General features: G+C 35.5%; 1 pseudogene; it reads right to left on the bottom strand.

Moving 5' to 3' along the window:
- Nucleotides 1-3: 3 nt before the first annotated feature.
- Nucleotides 4-19,117, bottom strand: part of LOC119878580 — a 33,303-nt pseudogene continuing 14,189 nt past the window's right edge.

The raw sequence follows: 19,117 nt of genomic DNA, 5'->3' as shown, positions 1-19,117 counted from the left end.
AAAAATGTTCTGAGCAATGGCAACATTGCTGGAGTAAGTAGACAGCTTCCCAAGGTGATTATTTTGAAGGGAACAACTCTCATTTGGATGTAAAAGTTCTGAAATGCTTGTTTAGAAAACAACAATAAAACAATAGTTGAATTATTTTGCTACCTCATAGCAAGAAATCAAAATAGGAAAATCAATCAAATGAAAATCATTTAAAGTTGTATTTGTTAATTAACAAAGAAACATGTAACACAATACAGCCCTATCTGACAAGCACTCCACACAGGGGTCAAAATTGAAGCTCTTAGGAAAACCTGACACATACCAGTTGAGAAATAGTATTTCCCATTTTTGGATTCAGCAATACACTCATATCTAAAACTGCTATGAGGAGGTTAAAAAATGATGTCATTTCCAACAAGTATTATAAAATCAGGTGCCCTCTTTGTACAAGTATGACATATTGTTACTCCTATCATATTCTATTAAGTAAAATCTGAAGAATGACTTTCTTCAAAAAATAAGCTGGCTTCATTACTAGAGACAACAACCTACTTGGAGTAAGATTTGCCTTTGTAAATCTTATAATACATAAAACTTAGGCTAACCATGGATTCTTACAAGATCAAGTTCTATTATACATATATTTTTATAATATTCAAACAATGCAGCATGCAACATTAATGAAAAAATGTTTCAACACACATGAACTTACTTTGAGCGCTGAAGACTTCGAGGAGAGACAGGTTCATGACCTTGCTGTTTGTCAGCAGTTACAGGCTGCTGTGTGGCCGATTGTGAAACCGGTCCTTGCTTAACTACTGGAGTACTAACCTGAAATGTCAAAATCTGGTGAGACAGGCTTCTATTATATACATAAATACCATGGAAAGTACATAAAACCAAAAGTACTATCAATGTGAAGTCTCTTATTTCTATTCTTTAGTAATTTTTAAGATAACATGAGCTGTCCCCTAATTGTTTCATAATTATTAGTGATATAGACATATTTAATTGTGTAAATCATGGTCATCCAGGTCCCCAAATCCACACACCCCTCCAAATCTAGTTGGATAGTCTTAAACTCTGAAAAATCTAGAGACTTCAAGAATTGCAGTCAGATTAAGTTCCCAAAGTTCACAGTTAGAAGAGCCACGTTCATTTTGAGACTAACATAGAATTTCTTCATAAAATGGCCCAGAAGACTTTAAGATTACTTTTTGTAAAGCAGAAGAACACAAACTAGTTCTCTAATGTTGAGCCCAGTTTTCTTTCTAATACACTAAGATAGCTCCTCTGATTCAGTTATTTTTATATCAGTAAAAATTAATGTTACTATATCATACAAATACAGCTGCTCAAATTTAAACACATATGCAGAGCGTATAGATTGGTCTACCAGTGAATGAGTCAACACTGGAGTGGTCTTCAAAGACATGTTACCCTACAGAGGTGGAACAAGAGGACCATGATTGTCAGTGAGGATATGTACACTACACATACTTACATGCCACAGAAAAAGAAAACAAGTACTTTTAAACACAAGCCCCGAATTAAGGCACGAAGGCAGACAGCCATTTGTGATTAAGTCACATCCTCCAATAATAGTTTTTGTTTTTTCTTCTTTCTTCTCCTTTTTTTTTTTTTTTTAATATTCCCCCAAACAAATCTGGATAGCCTGGCTACATAAAAATCATTTTATAAGCATTTTTATAAGGTCTACTTAATACTGAATTCCCACTTAAAAAAAATTTGATGGGGATCCCTGGGTGGCGCAGCGGTTTGGCGCCTGCCTTTGGCCCAGGGCGTGATCCTGGAGACCCGGGATCGAATCCCGCGTCATGCTCCCGGTGCATGGAGCCTGCTTCTCCCTCTGCCTATGTCTCTGCCTCTCTCTCCTCTCTCTGTATGACTATCATAAATAAAATTAAAAAAAAATTTGATGCCCATATACATAAGGGATTTGAAATGCTAATCTTATAACTGATTGTAAACTTTACAATCACTTTTAGTCATTATTTATTGTACTCCTAAGATACTACACATACACCCTGACGAGTTTTAAGCTCTAAGAAGATCTCCTTTGTTGAAACAATTTTTTCCTTCTCTCACCAAAGTGCAAACAGTATGAAATTGCAGAATAGACTAATTTCTTTTAAATTTGAGTTAAATGTATCAATCCAGACTGACCCTAAAATGAGTTTAGATAAATGACTTAAATAGGTAAGGGATAAGCTAAGGAAGACCTAAACAGCTGTCCTAGCATCAATTTCAAGTTATCTTTCAATACGTTTTTATTTTTAGGCTTCTGTGAAAAAGCCTAAAGCGTTAAAGCCTTAACTTATTCAATATAAAATTTTGGCAAGACCCTGGTTGGCTTAGTAGGTAGAGCATTCAACTCTTGGATCTCAGGGTTGTGAGTTCGAGCCCCACGATAAGCGTAGAGACTGCTTAAAAATAAAATCTTAGGGATCCCTGGGTGGCGCAGTGGTTTAGCGCCTGCCTTTGGCCCAGGGCGTGATCCTGGAGACCCCGGATCGAATCCCACGTCGGGCTCCTGGTGCATGGAGCCTGCTTCTCCCTCTGCCTACGCTCTGCCTCATCTCTCTCTCTGTGTGACTATCATAAATAAATAAAAAATTAAAATAAATAAAATAAAATAAAATCTTAAAAAAAAACAAAAAGCTTCAGGGGATTCCTGGGTGGCTCAGCAGTTTGGCACCTGCCTTTGGCCCAGGGCCTGGTTCTGGAGTCCCAGGATCGAGTCCCACGTCGGGCTCCCTACATGGATCCTGCTTCTCTCTCTGCCTGCCTCTCTCTCTCTCTCTCTCTGTGTCCTCTCATGAATAAATAAATAAATTCTTAAAAAAAAAAAAGTTCCTTCTTAAAAAAAAAAAATCTTCAGCATAAAGGATTGAAATAGCCTACTTTTTAACTAAAAAGAATTTCTTAAATTTACCATTAAGAAAAAAAAAACTGCAATTTGTGCATATACCAACTTCCAAATCTTTTAATGTTTTGCTGGTAATAGGACTACAAAGCAAAGAATGAGTATGACTAAGATTTGCTTAAGAAATTTTGGGTAAGGGATACCTGGGTAGCTCAGCAGGTGGAAGGCAGACGCCTTCCACCTAGGGTGTGATCCCAGAGTACTGGGATCAAGTCCCACATCGGGCTCCCTGCATGGAGCCTGCTTGTCCCTCTGCCTGTGTTTCTGCCTTTCTCTGTGTCTCTCACGAATAAATAAAATCTTAAAAAAAAAAAAAATTTGGGGCAAGGACTCAAATGATATAGTATAAAATCTGAGGCAGTGTTGTTAAGGTCTGGTTTATATTCCAATAAGAAGAGACCAGCAATTTTCTAACTGTCTCTGAGGAGCCATTCATGCAAACTTTTGCTTGGAGAAACACAGGTAGTATAAGCTTAGTAAAATGGATTCTGTGTTCAGAAAGACCTAGGCCTTAAATTCTGATTCCACCACAAAAACTGGATTTAACTGAAGGCTTAATTCTCTTATCTATTAAATGAAGCAAATAGTAGTTGATTCTCATGATGTGAAGTTAAATATAATACTATTAAGCTCTTAGCACAGAAATGGATTCATTTCTAAAATAAAAGTATGGGAGGAAAGCCACTGGAAAACAGGTTATATCTTTTAAAAAGTTAAAAAACTCTACAAATATTAAGACAATTATTTATCCTTCTTTATCCCACTCTTCCTCCAGGTCACAAATCTCAGCCAGTAAGAGAAAACAATCAGCGTATAAAAGTAACACATATGATGGGGGTGCCTAGGTGGCTCAGTCAGTTATGTGTCTGACTTCCCGGTACTAGGATCAAGCCGCCAGTGAGCTCCCAGCTCAGCAAGGGGTCTGCTTCTCCCTCTGCCCTCCCCCCCCCATGCCCTCTCTGTAAATAAATAAATATAATTTTTAATTAAAAAAATGTTTAAAAGTAGCATAGATGCAACTCCCTCTAGAGTCCTCATTTACTGAGACTAACCTGCATCTAAGCTGACCCATCATTCACTCCACCACTACTACACACGTTCTCAAAGAGGGCTTTTCCTACAATAGAGAGTCTAAAACATTAAACTTGTTTTTCCAGAAGTGAGTGCTTTCGTGCTTTCTTTTCCAAATTTCCCTCAAAAGCAACATACCTTTGGCTGTGATGAAACAGGAGGAGTACTAATCAAAGGTTTGATAGGGACTGTGTTAGTCTGAGGTGTGCTTATTCTTGGAGACACATACGATCTTGGGGATGATGCATCAGAAGTTAAAGACATTGGAGACTGATTAGATGGCTGAGCTGTGAAAAAGTAAAGCAATTAATTAATTCCAAATAAACCAAAAACTTCCGTAATATATATGTAGAGGTCTTTCCATCCCTCTACATGCCCCCTGAACACCAGACAGAACACTTAACTGTTTAAAGTCAGAATCTGAAATACTCACTGGAGTCACGGACTAAAAACGAGCTGTGAATTAGAGAAGCACATCCAATGTATGCCTCCTCCAACCTGTTTTTTAGGCTGAAGCAAGAAGGTAAGCCTGAACTATTCTCACATGGAAGGCATCCTCACCATTCTTATTGTTCTTTCTTATTCTATATTTAGCCTGGTTATACCCCTTTATCTCCTGCCTCATGAGGATAACCAGAGAGTTAAGTCTTTGCACTATTATATTTCAATTTCAGAATAAGTGTTTCTGCTCAGTTTATTAGTTTTCAGAATTGGGGCAGGGGGACAAGTCAAAGTGACCAATTCATTTCTTCTTTGTTCCTATATATGCCTCTTTCCATTGGATGTTTCATGGAGAAGAGAAATAGGTAATTTAAGACAGGACTTGAGCATTTCTGTATCCTGTGGTCAGTCAAAAATCATTAACATCAAATGTGAACCAAACCACACTTAAAATATATTCAATGTTTCATAAAATTGAGGACCTATCAGTTTACACTCAGCTTTATATCAGTTTACACTCAGCTTTAGAGTACATTGACAACTTAAAGTCTGAATTAAATATGTATGACAGATTTAATGGCAATACTGAAGATAAATGTCAATGTTTGCCTCATCTGGAAAAAAAAATACTGTATATACTAGTGTTAGAAAAAAAAAATCATCAAACATCAGGGGTGTTTGAGTGGCTCAATAGATTGGGCATCTGCCTTCTGCTCAGGTCATGGTCTCAGGGTCCCAGGATTGAGCCCCACATTGGGCTCCCTGCTCAGCAGAAAGTCTGTTTCTCCCCGCCCTCATGTACATTCTCTCAAATAAATAAATAAATAAAATTAAAAACAAATTACAGGATCCTGTAAAACAAACATCAAATTGTTATAGCTAGTCTCTTCAGAAACCAAAAAGTTTTACCATGAACCCCCTGCTCCAAATTAATATACATTCTCACAATACCTAAGAAAATGAATACCTTGTGTAGAGAGCTGAGCAGCTTGAGAAATCAAAGAAGTTATGTTGAAAGCAGATGGTCCAGCAGTAAGAAACTTATGAATTATAGACTGCAATGAGGCTTGTGTCACAGCTGCTGTAAGAACTAAACACATATCTTAAATTAAAATAAAAACATAGTGGGCACAGTATGGTATTAGTAACAACTTGAAAAAACTAAAAAAACCCCAAAGAAACTGCAGTGTTTCAAACTAGAACTCTCAAAAATAAAAATCTGTAAGATGGTATAAAATGGGTCCAGAGATAGGAAATGATCAGAGGTAGAAGAAATTTAATGGTTTTTTTTTTGTAAAGGAAACAGTAGTTTTCCTTTGCATTAAAATTTGTGTTCAATTTAAGAACTACTCCGGAGACTTTTAAAAACAGTAAAGAGTGTTCCCTGGAAATTCTGATTATACCAGAAATCTATTCATTAATAGCTAAAGGGCTTTTGTAGGTTACCTGAAATTAAAAGATAAAGGGTAGTTATTTCATGTGAATGCTTTACTAAACAAGGTGACCATTAAAAACCCTACATTAGGGCAGCCCAGGTGGCTCAGCGGTTTAGTGCCTGCCTTCAGCCCAGGGCATGATCCTGGAGACCCGGGATCGAGTCCCATGTCAGGCTCCCTGCATGGAGCCTGCTTCTCCATCTGCCTGTGTCTTTGCCTCTCTTTCTCTCTGTGCCTCTCATGAGTAAATAAATAAAATCTTTAAAAATAAAATAAAATAAAACCCTACATTAATACCACATCCAACAATCTTTTAAAGAACAGACATTAAATAAAAGAAGCTAGGTAATTTAGGAACATCATTTATTTTCAAAGCACAAGATCCTTATTATTGACATTTTCTTATGCTATCATCTCTTCAAAACTGCTTAAAGTCCTACTTTCCCTAGTAAAACATGTACCTATCAAATAGAATGGCACAGTTATCTTAAGAGAATAAAATCAAAATGCAAGAAAGTACAGTAAGAACAAAATTATTGACCAACTAGCGTGAAATAGCTCCATTTTTAAGATAAAGGAAGAACTTAACCATTTAGCACTACTGTTAAATATATTATGTAACAATGTACACATACTGAAATGGACTATTCTAACAGAAATTTTAAAATGCTCTTAAGACTGTTTGAATTTGAATAGCTTGTCAATTAAAACTATATCCACTTTTATTCAGACTTCTTTGATGTTGCTAGCTAAACAGCATACTGAAAAGCAAAGTTGGAATTAACAATATGCTAGAATTTAAGTGTTTTTATATCAGTTTTTAGAAATGCTCTTTAATTAAAAAAAAAAAGACATTTATTATACACATTAAGCAGACAGAATAGCTTTATCTCCAGTAAATACCGTACACAGCAAGTCTTGAAAAATATACAGAGAAAAAAAAAAAAAGAAAAAATATACAGGAAAAATCCAAGTACTACTAACTTAATTACAATACCAAAGGTTTTCAACAACCATGAGGTTATGATATGAATTTCAAAGAATGACGCTCAAATGTGAATTTCAAAATGAAACAAAAGACCACTCCTAAATTGGGGAATTTACTAACGACACGAAGCAAATAATAATAATAAAAACTGTTACCAATTTACCTTCATTTATTTTGGATATGTCCACATTAGAATTATTAAGTTGCAGCGTGGCTTGCAAAGCAGGAAGCAGCTGTCTGAGAAGGTTGGGGTCCTGAAGTAATGGAGGTAATCGGTGACTGTGGAACAGGAGAAACAGGGATTGCTGACGCAGATGTTGGAGGTGCAGATGTGGGATTCAGTCCAGAGGCAGAGGATGTGGAAGGAGTTGTGCAAGAATGTGATACAGATTTGTCTCCTGGTGGCAGACTCTAAGTAAAAGGAGATACAAGGCTGAAAAAAAACTACTTGGAGAAAACTAGAACCAACATCGAAAAGAGCAACTTTCATGTGCCAACACCAAAAAAAAACTACTTGGAGAAAACTAGAACCAACATTCGAAAGAGCAACTTTCATGTGCCAAACACCCAACTCAAGTAATTTCATTCCATCTTCCCAAGGTGACACAGGGAGGGGGCTCAGTAAAGATCTACCTACTTAGAATAATAGGGTTAAGTATTTTTATATCCCAATTTCACAGGTGAGAAAACTAAACAAGAAAGATTATGTAACTTGCTTGAAATCACAAAACTTGGTAAAGCAGTGATTCTGCTATATTCATGTCTGATTCTAAAAGTCTCATGTTCTGTTTGACTGGTAATGCTGTTTCAAACACAGTTATGTATTAACTACACGTTCAAATAAGCTTCTATTAAGATAAAGGGTACAATACAATTCTCCTGGACTTAATTTAAGGTGAAAATGTTTATGACCACAGTAAGAGCCCTCCAAAACATGACAATGACCAGAAAACAAATCAGGATTTAACACCATGGGGCGAGCACCTCCAATATAGGCTACAGATCAGAAGAATGAAACTCCAACTTGAACTTTCATACTTAACAATTGAGTTTCCAGATTACATACTTTCCTTCTATAAATATATCTATTTGTCACATTTAAAACTTATTAGCACTAGAAATGATGCTTTTTAATAGCAACCCATCCACAATACATATATTCATATTTTAAATAGACCAAAAATAAATAAATAAATAAAACATGCACGGAAAATGGTCATTATCTGAAAGCTATAATTGCAAATTACATATATAGAGTCAATGCAATCGCAATCAAAACTCCAAAAGCATTTTTGGCAGTATTTGAGAAGTTGATTCTATTAACTTATTTGAAAAAGGTAAGGGCTAGTACGGCCATGAAGTTCATGAAAAAAAAAAAGAACACAGCTAGTGAAATGTGTCTTGCCAGTATAAAAACTCACAATTGAAAGAAAACCAATATAAGGTCGATTAAACTTCTGTTATGTGTCTTTAGAACTAGAAGATGAAAACAAGAAGGTATCTTTGACATCTAGATGCAGAAAACTACAAAAAGCAAACCAATTACATTCAAGCACAGATAAGTATTCTAAGGAACTCCTATAATCAGAAAAGACAAACTACACGAAAGAAAAAATGAACAAAAGATGAAATAAAGACATTTCCCAGAAGAAACTGGAATGGCTTTACAATTTTTATAATAATACAATGCTTGTTTCTATTTTAGCACAAAACTAGAACAAACTAAATGTTCACCAACAGAAAGATGAACACTGTACTTTCATACCATGGAATATTACTAATATAATAACTTTAAAGAAAGAAAAAAAGAGGAACAGAGGACCTCTGGATAAAAATATTAAAACAACTAATCAAGATGTTCATGCATATGCCTTACAATACTGGCCTAAATATGAAGATTTGCTAAAAATCTTTATTTTCCATACACACCTATTTCTTGAAGATTTTCAAGTTTGTGTGTATATATATATATATATCTCCCAAATTAAGACTATTATATGACGTATAAAAGTTGCAGGAATACTGCATCTGAATATTACAACTGCTACCTAGTAACTGCAAATCCTCATTTCCAATTCTAAGAACTAAACATTTATTAATCTTCATGTCCCCACAGAAGCTGGGAATTACTAGTAAAACCTGTCAGTTCTTACATTTATGATGACAGTTTTCCTCCAGATCATACTCCTTAAGGGTCAGCTTAGGGGCATTCCTGATTAATGTTTAAAATGAAAACAAGTTCTGCATTTTACTTTCTGCATGAACCATCAAATTAGTGCTTACATACCTCTGAAATGATCCTTACTCTTTTGTTACTTTTATTGTGGCTTTCTTCTGTTTTTTAAAACGTATTCTGATGCTGCTCAATCTATCCACACATTTTTAAAATAAGCACAGCTTAAAAAACTCTTGAGTGCTGCCCTTTAATCCAAAAAAGGAAACACCCAGAAAAGAAAACTATACATATTACCATAAAAGAAATAAAGTAACAAAAACTAAATATCCTTAACTCTTAGTTTTAGTAAGTTTGTTTACTCTAAGATAAATTTCTTTGAAGTTCTGTCAAAGAAGATCACTGAAGAGTAGTATGGAAACCAGGTGATCCTGCTTAATATCTAGGAGACCCTTGAACAGGCAACATCTTTAAAGGCCAGAATTTTTCTATTAAAAGGTTTGAGTATCAGTTTTCAGCAGAAAGCTTATCAGAATTATCTATAAAGCTAAAAACAAACCAAAACAAAACAGATACCTGGGCTCCACTCTAATGAACCTGGGGAGGCCCAGGCATATGTTGAAGTTGTAAGAATTCTATAGGTGATTCTGACACCCTAGTTGATTCTGAAAAAACAGGTTAGAGCTTTCAAGGTTGCTTTCACCTTAAAAACCAAAGGAAACAAAACCAAAACAAAGCAGCATAGCACAAAGGTACAGGAGTGAGTGGAATTAAGGATAAGATGCAAGACAGAAAAGCTAAATCATTTTTCCCAGGTAGGTCTCCTATTTTTTCCATTGAGGTATAACAGACATACAACATTCTAGTAGTGTCAGGTGTTCAACATTCTTATCTATATATACTGCAAAATGATCTCCAAACAGTTACAAAATTATTTTTCTTGCTATGAGAACTTTCAAGACTTAGTTGAAAATATGCAACAGTATTATTATGCACATTATGTCCCCATTGCTTTATAACTGGAAGTTTGTATCTTCTGACTTCCTTCACTTATTTCGTCCCAGCAACCACCAAGCTGTGTGCTCTGTATCTATACACTTGGTTTTGGTTTTTTAGACTCTTCACATATATAAGTATTTCCACACTATTTTAATAATAGCTCCACTCACCTTGTCTCCCTATAAAGACACATCCATACAAATGCTCTTCCAAAACATGTTACATGTTAAACATTTTACATATTACTTTCCTCAATCTATATATATAACTGAGAACAATGTACTGAGTTTAATAATATAAATATGGATCCCTGGGTGGCGCAGCGGTTTGGCGCCTGCCTTTGGCCCAGGGTGCGATCCTGGAGACCCAGGATCGAATCCCACATCAGGCTCCCGGTGCATGGAGCCTGCTTCTCCCTCTGCCTGTGTCTCTGCCTCTCTCTCTCTCTCTCTCTGTGACTATCATACATAAATAAAAATTAAAAAAAAATTTAATAATATAAATATAAAATGCTACTCTGTAAGGTAGTCTTAAAATATTACTAAAGAAAGGTATTGGTTGGGTACCTCTCCTGTGTTTTGAATGCCCTAAAAGAGATCTATTAACGTTACCCAGTATCTTCTATTATATAGTTTATTGTCTTTCCTTTCTTGCAGAACTTTAACAACTTCAGTAGGGGGATTTTGTTGTATTTATCTCTATAGCCCTGGTACGAGAGGACATGACACCAAGATGGCATCAACATGTACTTGTTGAATGGGTACCTGATCCTGCAGTAAAGGCCCAGGTCCACGTACATGCATTCTCCCTCTAATCTCTAAGTATAGAATTTATGATAATACGGAGGAAAGTCTAAGATCTCCATCCTAAATAACTGACAATTACAGCTTTATGCTACTTTCATAAAAGTAAGGAACTATATGTAGTCTTAGAGATAAATTTAACTTATTTAAGCTTATTTTAAATAACCCTATAAAATACTCAACCTTTCTTTTTAAAAAACACAGAGAGGAAATGGAACTATTTGGAATAAACAGTAATGTCATCAAATATATATTTTTATCAAACTAAACAAATAAAAACTTGGGTCTTTCAAAATAAAGACCAAGAAGTAAATGTAGGTAAAAGAACAGTTTTTGCATTACAAAGCCATTTCTATAGGCTCTTCCACTTTTAAAGAATATCATCCTCCAGTCTCATTCCTTAAATGTAAACTCTCCCCAAGCAAATCTAGGTTCCTTTGAGCATTTTTTTCAATCTCTTACACACCTATTTTAAACTTAAACTAAGTCACTTTCCCTTCTGATTATTTCTAAGACTTACAGATCTCTAACCAACTCTTTACTATAAACTTTAAAATTTTATCCTCTCATTTTTGGTATATATGCTTTGACAAAATTTTTCTTTCCCCTTATACTTGTATGAATTATTCACTTACATTTCCAATGCTTACCAGTAGGGGGCATAATCTACTAAAGACTAAACTTCAGAGTCACCTAAAAATCTGTTACTATACCCTAATTCTTTTATGGTTTAAAGTTAATATTCACCTCTTCTAAATCTAGGCCCCCATCCAAAATATCCAAGAGCATAAACCAAAGTCAAAATCTATTTTTGACCTACATTTTTCTGGCACGCCAAATAATTCCTTCTAGATCTACAATAAGATCTAAAGACACTGCACTTAAAAAGGGTAAAAGGTACCATACTACATTTCTAATCATTAATTTCCTCTGATGCTTGGAGAGTTGCTGTAATAATATTCAGGGGAACATGTGAACAAAGCTCAAACTACTGTTGCAAGAAGGGCAGTTTGTTTTGTTCTGTTTTGTAGTAATGGTGTTACACTGAAGATTACAACATGGGGAAGTTACAAAGGAAACAAAGTATTCAAAAGTAGTAGGAAAAAATGTAATAATAAGGTACCTAGGTGGCAGTAACCTGGTATATAATCTGTGATTTTCACTTATTTTTAATTTGATAATTCATGAATATGTTAAATCACATATCCACCCAGAACCTTTTCTATGCATTTTACAAACGTACAGAAATATGGTGATGTAAAATATGTTAAGATATATTTTTGCACCTTGCTTTTTTATTCAACTGAGGAAATCTTTATGCTATACATGTAAAGGATAAACATACTCTGAAATTTATTCATGAGAGACACAGAAAGAGAGGCAGAGACACAGGCAGAGGGAGAAGCAGGCTCCTCGCAGGGAGCCTGATGTGGGACTTGATCCCAGATCCCGGGGTCACGATCTGAGCCGAAGCAGGTGCCCAACCATGAGCCACCCAAGCATCCCGTATTGAAACTTTTAACAGATTTTATTAAAGGGATTCCTCTAATAACTGACATACACATTCCCACCAATTGTGCTTCCCCACATCCAGCTGTTAACTGTCACTAATCTTAAAGGTGAAAAATCTTATTTTAATCTTAATTTCCAATATGCACTGATAATCTTTCTCTTGAAATTTTTTAGCCTGCTAAAATATATATAACATAAAACTTACTACTTTAACTACTTTCTAGGTTTACAACTCAGGGCCATTAAGTATTTACAACTGTTGTGCAAACATCACATAGCACTATCCATCTCCAAAACCTTTTCATCTCTCCAAACAGAAATTCTGTCACCAATTAAACAAGGGCTCATCATCCCACTCCTTAGTAGCCACTATACTACCTCCTTTCAGCATAAGGTCTTCAATTTCATCTATGTCACAGCAGCATGCGTCAGAATTTCCTTCCTTTTTAAGGCTGTATGTCTAGCTAATATATATTTTTTAAAACCTGTAACAGCTGATGGACACCTGAACCATTTCCATCTTTTGGCTATTTTAAATAACAATGGTACAAATATCAGTGTATAACCACCGGTTTGATTCCCTGGCTTTCAATTCTTCTGGTTATATATCCAAGCACAGAATGGTTTGATCCTATGGTAATTCTAGGTTTCATTTTTTGAGGAACTGCTAAACTGTATTCCACAGGAGCTGCATCATTTTGCATTCCTAGAAGCAATGTACAAGAGGTCTTAAAAAAATAAAAATAAAAAAAAGAGGTCTAATTTTTCCCACATCCTCAAAAACATTTATTTTCATTGCTGTTTGTTTTCATAATAATCATCCTATGGGTGTGAAATGTTTTTTTTACTGTAGTTTTGATTGCTTTCCCTGATGCTGAATGCCTTATGTGCTTACTGGCTGGCCTTGGAGAACACGTCTATTCAAGTCCTTTGCCCATTTTTGAGCTAGCTTGTTTCATTTAATTGCTCAGTTATAGGATTTCATATATTCTAGATATTAATCCTTTACTGGATATAGGATTTACAATTTATTTCCTCCTACTGTATGGGTTGCCTTTTGACTCTAGAGTGCCCTCTGATGCACAAAAGCTTTTAATACTGATGAAGTCCGTTTTATCTTTTTCCTTCGTTGCCTGTGCTTTTTGTGTCACATCTAAGAAATCACTACCAAATCCAACGTCACACAAATTTTCACCCGTTTCCTTCTTAGAGTTTTTATAGTTTCAGCTCCTAACTTTAGGTATTTGATCCATTTTGAGTTAACTTTTATAGCTGTAAGCCAAGGCTGGCAATTTTAATTTCCTCTTCTATAACTGCTTGTTCATATCTACTGCTTATTTTTTCTATTAGATTGTCTTTTTTCCTACTGTTTTGACGTATTCTTAATGAATCCTTAACATATTGCTATACGTGTTGCAAGTATTTTCTACCAATTTGAGATATGTCTTGTGTTTAAATTTATCAACATTTTTTTTTAAAAGGCAAAGGCATACTGGATCTTGATTTAAAAAGCCCTTCCCCACCCCTCAAATTATAAATAGTATATTCTTTCATCACAGCTATTCCCCCTGTCCCATTGTTAAAAGTGCCATCTTAGATTAACTAGCATAATTTTAAAGTTATAGACTAATACAGACTAAATTCTTCTACTAACGTATTCAGTTATTCAACAAAATTTGAATCATGGGGGGCCTGCATGGCTCAGTTAGTTGAATGCCTGCCTTTGGCTTAGGTCATGATCCCAGAGCCCTGGGATCCAGCCCTGCATCCCTGCATCAGGCTCCCTGCTTGGTGGGGGGGTGTTTCTCCCCTGCTTGTGCTCTTTTACTCCGTCAAATAAATTTTTTAAAATCTTAAAAAAAATTTGAGTCACTAACACATCTGTAACCAGTTTTCCTAATTTTCATGAAGAGTTTAGTAATCCTAAAAATTATTATAAAGTAAAGCAAAGGAGTGAGGGCTGAACATGGCCCACTCAAGTTAGTTAATGACCTACTACACTAGCTTATAAAAGGCTAGTACTGCCTTAATGCATACTGAAATCTTCAGGTTCATTTAAATTTCACTCAGTCTACATACCATCAAGACACAAAAGCAAAGTTTATTCCAAGTGACTCACACCTCACATTAATGACTAATCCCCCCTCCCGTTAGATTGAGTGCGGAATTAAGTAACCACATTAAGGATTTAGATGCAAACTAGCCCTCAGTAGATTAGCATTACTCAATGAATAGGTCTGCTTCTTTGGTTATTTTGCCTTACTTTTCAAGTTTGTTTATGCTAATAAATCATAACTCTAAAATTACTAAGTAAGAAAACTTATTAATTAAGGTCATTAAACTCCTCTCACTCTGGCAGTTATTTGGCCAAAGCAATGGTTTCCTGCCTATTTTGTCATTTCATGAATCTGGAAGAAAGGGTAGAGTTAGATACAATTTAGAACAGTCTATGGGCGACTGAAGAGGCTCCTGGATGACTTCTCATCCAGGTTCCAGTTTCCAACTCCTGGTTTGGCTCAAGCTCCTTGTCAGGCTCTGCACTATGCTCTGTAGGAAGTCTGCTAGAGATTCTTTCTCCCTCTCCCCGTTAGTCCCCCAGTTCATATTCTCTCTCTTGCACTGTATAATAAATAAATAATATATATATACATATATATATATGAGGAATGGTTAATGGGATACCAACTGATAAAAACCAAGTTTTAGGTGTTTAAGTATATCATTGTCTCTATCACTCTGTTATATGGTTGTCCAATAAAGTAATATGCCAAGAGATGTTCAAATGTTATCCTAACAACAAATACAGATCTAAAAGAAGATGCCTGACCTTGTTTCACCCCTACCTAACACCAGGATTGTTTCCTACAAAACCAGAGCTTCAGATTTTCCACACTCTGTCTCTCAAGCAAGCACAGACTTTGAATTTATCCTTTAAATTAATTAATTTAGTTGCTTCTTCTCAAAAGGCACACTGGCATTAAACAGATCTAAATCTTTAGGTTTACAACAATTATAATACTCTTCTTTTTCTCCAAATACATTTCTTAAACCATGAACTACTGTAAGTGCTTTCCAAGCCCTTAACACACACACCATTACCATTCTCTGTTACTTATCCATCTACAAGTATTGATGGTCTATTATTTTTTCCAGAACTAGGGATAGAGCAGTGGGTCATAATGACAAAGATCTTGCTATTATTTAACACAGCATCTTACCATGGACACCCCCAGATAGAGCCTAGCCATACTATTAGCACTTACAACCAAGAGTCCAAAAGTCTGATATTACCCCAATCATCAGCCTTTTAATATAAATTATTTGTTAAGGAAAACTCAAACAAGGAAATCAGTATATTGATAACAGTCAATAAAAAGGCTTAACTTAAAGAACATGGATGTGCCTGAGAGAAAATAAATATTTCAAATTAATGGACACTTCACAAATTTAGACCAACTAATGAACAGTTTGAAAATAGTAGTCTTCATTTATACACAAGGAATACTTGGGAAAATTATACAATTTTTCCTATTTCAATAGTCAACTGCAAGGTAACCAAGTTTCTTCCTGTAAGTTTAAAATTACCATATGTAAAAGTTTTAGAAAAAGTTTGTGATTAGCAAATATACTTTGTAGTATTAAAATGGAATCATCTAGGATTTGTTACCAATTTTTAATTACTGGGGTTCAAATTAATATAGATTTGTGTCTTTCGTTACCCTAGGGTTTTATGGAAATAACATGAATTTTGGAGAAGCTGCCTCTAACATCATGTACTTAAACAGTGGCAATGTTCAGGTTCTTCTTATCTAAAAGATACACCATCTTTGCAATACTGTCTTAAAAAATAAACTAAAATATGTAGTAAACACTTAGCACCAAGCCTGGTACACAGTTAATTTTTAATGGTATTTGGACAGCCCTGGTGGCTCAGTGGTTTAGCGCAGAATTCAGCCCAGAGCGTGGTCCTGGAGACCCCGGATTGAGTCCCACGTCGGGCTCCCTGCATGGAGCCTGCTTCTCCCTCTGCCTGTGTCTGTGCACCCCCCACCCTCTCTCGCTCTCTCATGAATAAATAAATATTTAGAAGAAATTTTTTAATGATATTTTAAAAATTTGTCAGGAATGGTGAAGCATGGAGGGAGAAGGTAGTATAGGTGAACCAAGTTCAACATGTAATTATACCTAACTCTAAACAGTTTAATTAAGTCAACTAAAATTACAATATGATAGGTGCTATAATAATAAATAAATATAACAGGGAGAGGTTTGGGAAACACAGACTGAGAGAGCATAACTGACGCTGAGAACCCAAGGGCATTGGAGCTGCCTCTTAAAGAGCTCGACAGGATGGAATGTTAGAGCATGTCCTTTTTCAGCGAAAGCTCACAACAAGAATGGATATAACATGCCCAGGATATAACAGGCTGCAAGCAGACTGTCAGGCACTAAGAAGTATGGACGTATCCTGTGGATAATGGAAAAGTATTAGAAGTAACACAATCCAATCTAAATTTTATAATGAAACAACTGTCAGTGAATAGTGTGGATGGAAGGATGCAGAACAGTTATTAGAAGGCTTTTTCAGAGAGATGCCTGGAGTTTCCATAGTAGTGGCGACAACCAGAGAAAGGATAGAGAAGGCGGAATCCAAGATCTGCTGACAGGTCAGTAGACAGAGATGAGGACAAATTCTAAAGAACAAGAAACAGTTGGGAGGACAGTGTAGTTACTTACCAAGAATCTGAGAATAAGCTGTGGGGAAAGGGAGGCATTTGGGACACAACAAGTCCTTATTGAAATAAAGCAGATAAAAGGTAGGAGTCAGAAATAAAGATTTGGGAGTCACTTTGTAGATAAGACTGCCTGGCAAAAGAGAACATACTGAGCAAGAAAAAAAGAAAACAGTAAAAGGATGAACAATACTGGTTATTTAGGGGGCAAGAAGAGAACTAGAATATTGAAAAATAGCATTATTCCAGAAGCCAGTGATGGAAAGAATTTCAAAAAGGAGGTAAGAGCTAAGAATTAAATTAACAAGAGAGAAATGACATAAAGATATTTTTTTAAAAAAAGATTCTATTTATTTGAGATTTTAAAAAGGTGTGAGAGAAAAAAAAAAAGGTGTGAGAGACAGAGGGAGAGCACAAGTAGGGAGGAGGGGCAGAGGGACAGGGACATGCAGGCTCCCTGCTGAGCAGGGAGAGGGTTGCAGGGCTCAATCCCAAAACCCTGGGATCATGACCTGAACCAAAGGCATTTAACTGAGTCACTCAGGCACCCCAAGATAAAGACTTTTAAAAGGCCACAGGATTTAATGATTTTTAAAAGAATTTCTGTGACTAAATAATCAAAATTATAAAAATTGAAAAACCGTTAACATCCTTTAGAAAGTACTACCACATTAACAATTACTGCATTAATTCAGATTTCCCTCAAGAATTCTCTTTACAAATTTAATTCTGCATCAGGGTAAATATGACTTCAACATATGGATTTTGGTACAAATTATCTTAGGGGAATCTGACAACATTTGGGACGATCTGTTTATGATGCATTAAGCACCAGATGATAAAAGTACGTGGCTTATTTATTTATTTATTTAAAGATTTTATTTATTCATCAGAGAGAGAGAGAGAGAGAGAGAGGCAGAGACACAGGCAGAGGGAGAAACAGGCTCCATGCTGGGAGTCTGACGTGGGACTCGATCCCGGGTCTCCAGGATCACACCCTGGGCCGAAGGCAGCGCTAAACCGCTGAGCCACCCGGGCGGCCCAAAGTACGTGGTTTAAATATGGAATGAGTACTTACAGAAGAAATTCAAATAACATGCATAAAAGAAAACAAGCGCAAAGAAATACTATGAGAACCCTTTGTAAGCAATTAAATCAATGTGAAATAATGAATCAAACCATAGATTAAAAGCTTAAAGACTCATTAGCTCCCTGTAAAACATCTCTTAAACCCACAGGACGTTTTAAATAAGTTTCTCAGAATTTACTCATGCTAATCTGCTAATAGGCTGCTAATGAGGTCTGCCTATAATTTATTTGCCTATTGTCTTTTAATTTCCTTCATTTCTTAAAACACCTTATAATGTGTTAAGTTTAGAATTGTGAGTGGTCTGTGCAAATAAACTTATATCATCATCACTCTGCTTCGGTTGTATGTTATCTCCTGAGTAGTTTGTAGCCACAATTTTTCTCCTTTAACATGCTACGGTTATCAGCAACTGAGCTGGATAAACACAATTGGAGTTCTGAAGTTAACTTCTACCCTTCAGATTTAAGTTCTAATTCAGACTTTAAGACTCTTTGTCTTCTTGGGCCCAGGACACAGTTTTCTTATTCACAAACTGAAACCAATAGTTGCATGTTGTGCAGAAATAACAGGTTTTAAAAAGGTCTCTATTCATATCAAATTTATTACCGAAAAATTGAGACAATATCTCAAACTAAACCATCATGACAATTATCACAAAAAAACAAAAATTACTTTTACACAAATATGATGGGACAGTCCCTTTGACTTTAAACCATTATAAACTTATAAATTAATAAGCACTGACTTCGAAGTGTCAAAGGCAAAACAGCTAAGGCTTAGTAATTAAAAATTAAAAAGAAAAGCTAAATATGGCTAACTCTAGACCCTAAATCTACGCAGTAACATTTAAAAGACTTTTAAAAAGAATTTATAATAAGAGTCTTATTCAAGCTATGGAGATACTGTAATATAATAAAAAAAACTCAATCTACA

Source organism: Canis lupus, unplaced genomic scaffold (genome assembly GCF_011100685.1).
Source record: "Canis lupus familiaris isolate Mischka breed German Shepherd unplaced genomic scaffold, alternate assembly UU_Cfam_GSD_1.0 chrUn_S1748H1944, whole genome shotgun sequence".
NCBI lineage: Eukaryota > Metazoa > Chordata > Mammalia > Carnivora > Canidae > Canis > Canis lupus.
The sequence above is the reverse complement of the archived record's forward strand: the minus strand, read 5'-3'. Positions and strand labels throughout refer to the sequence as shown.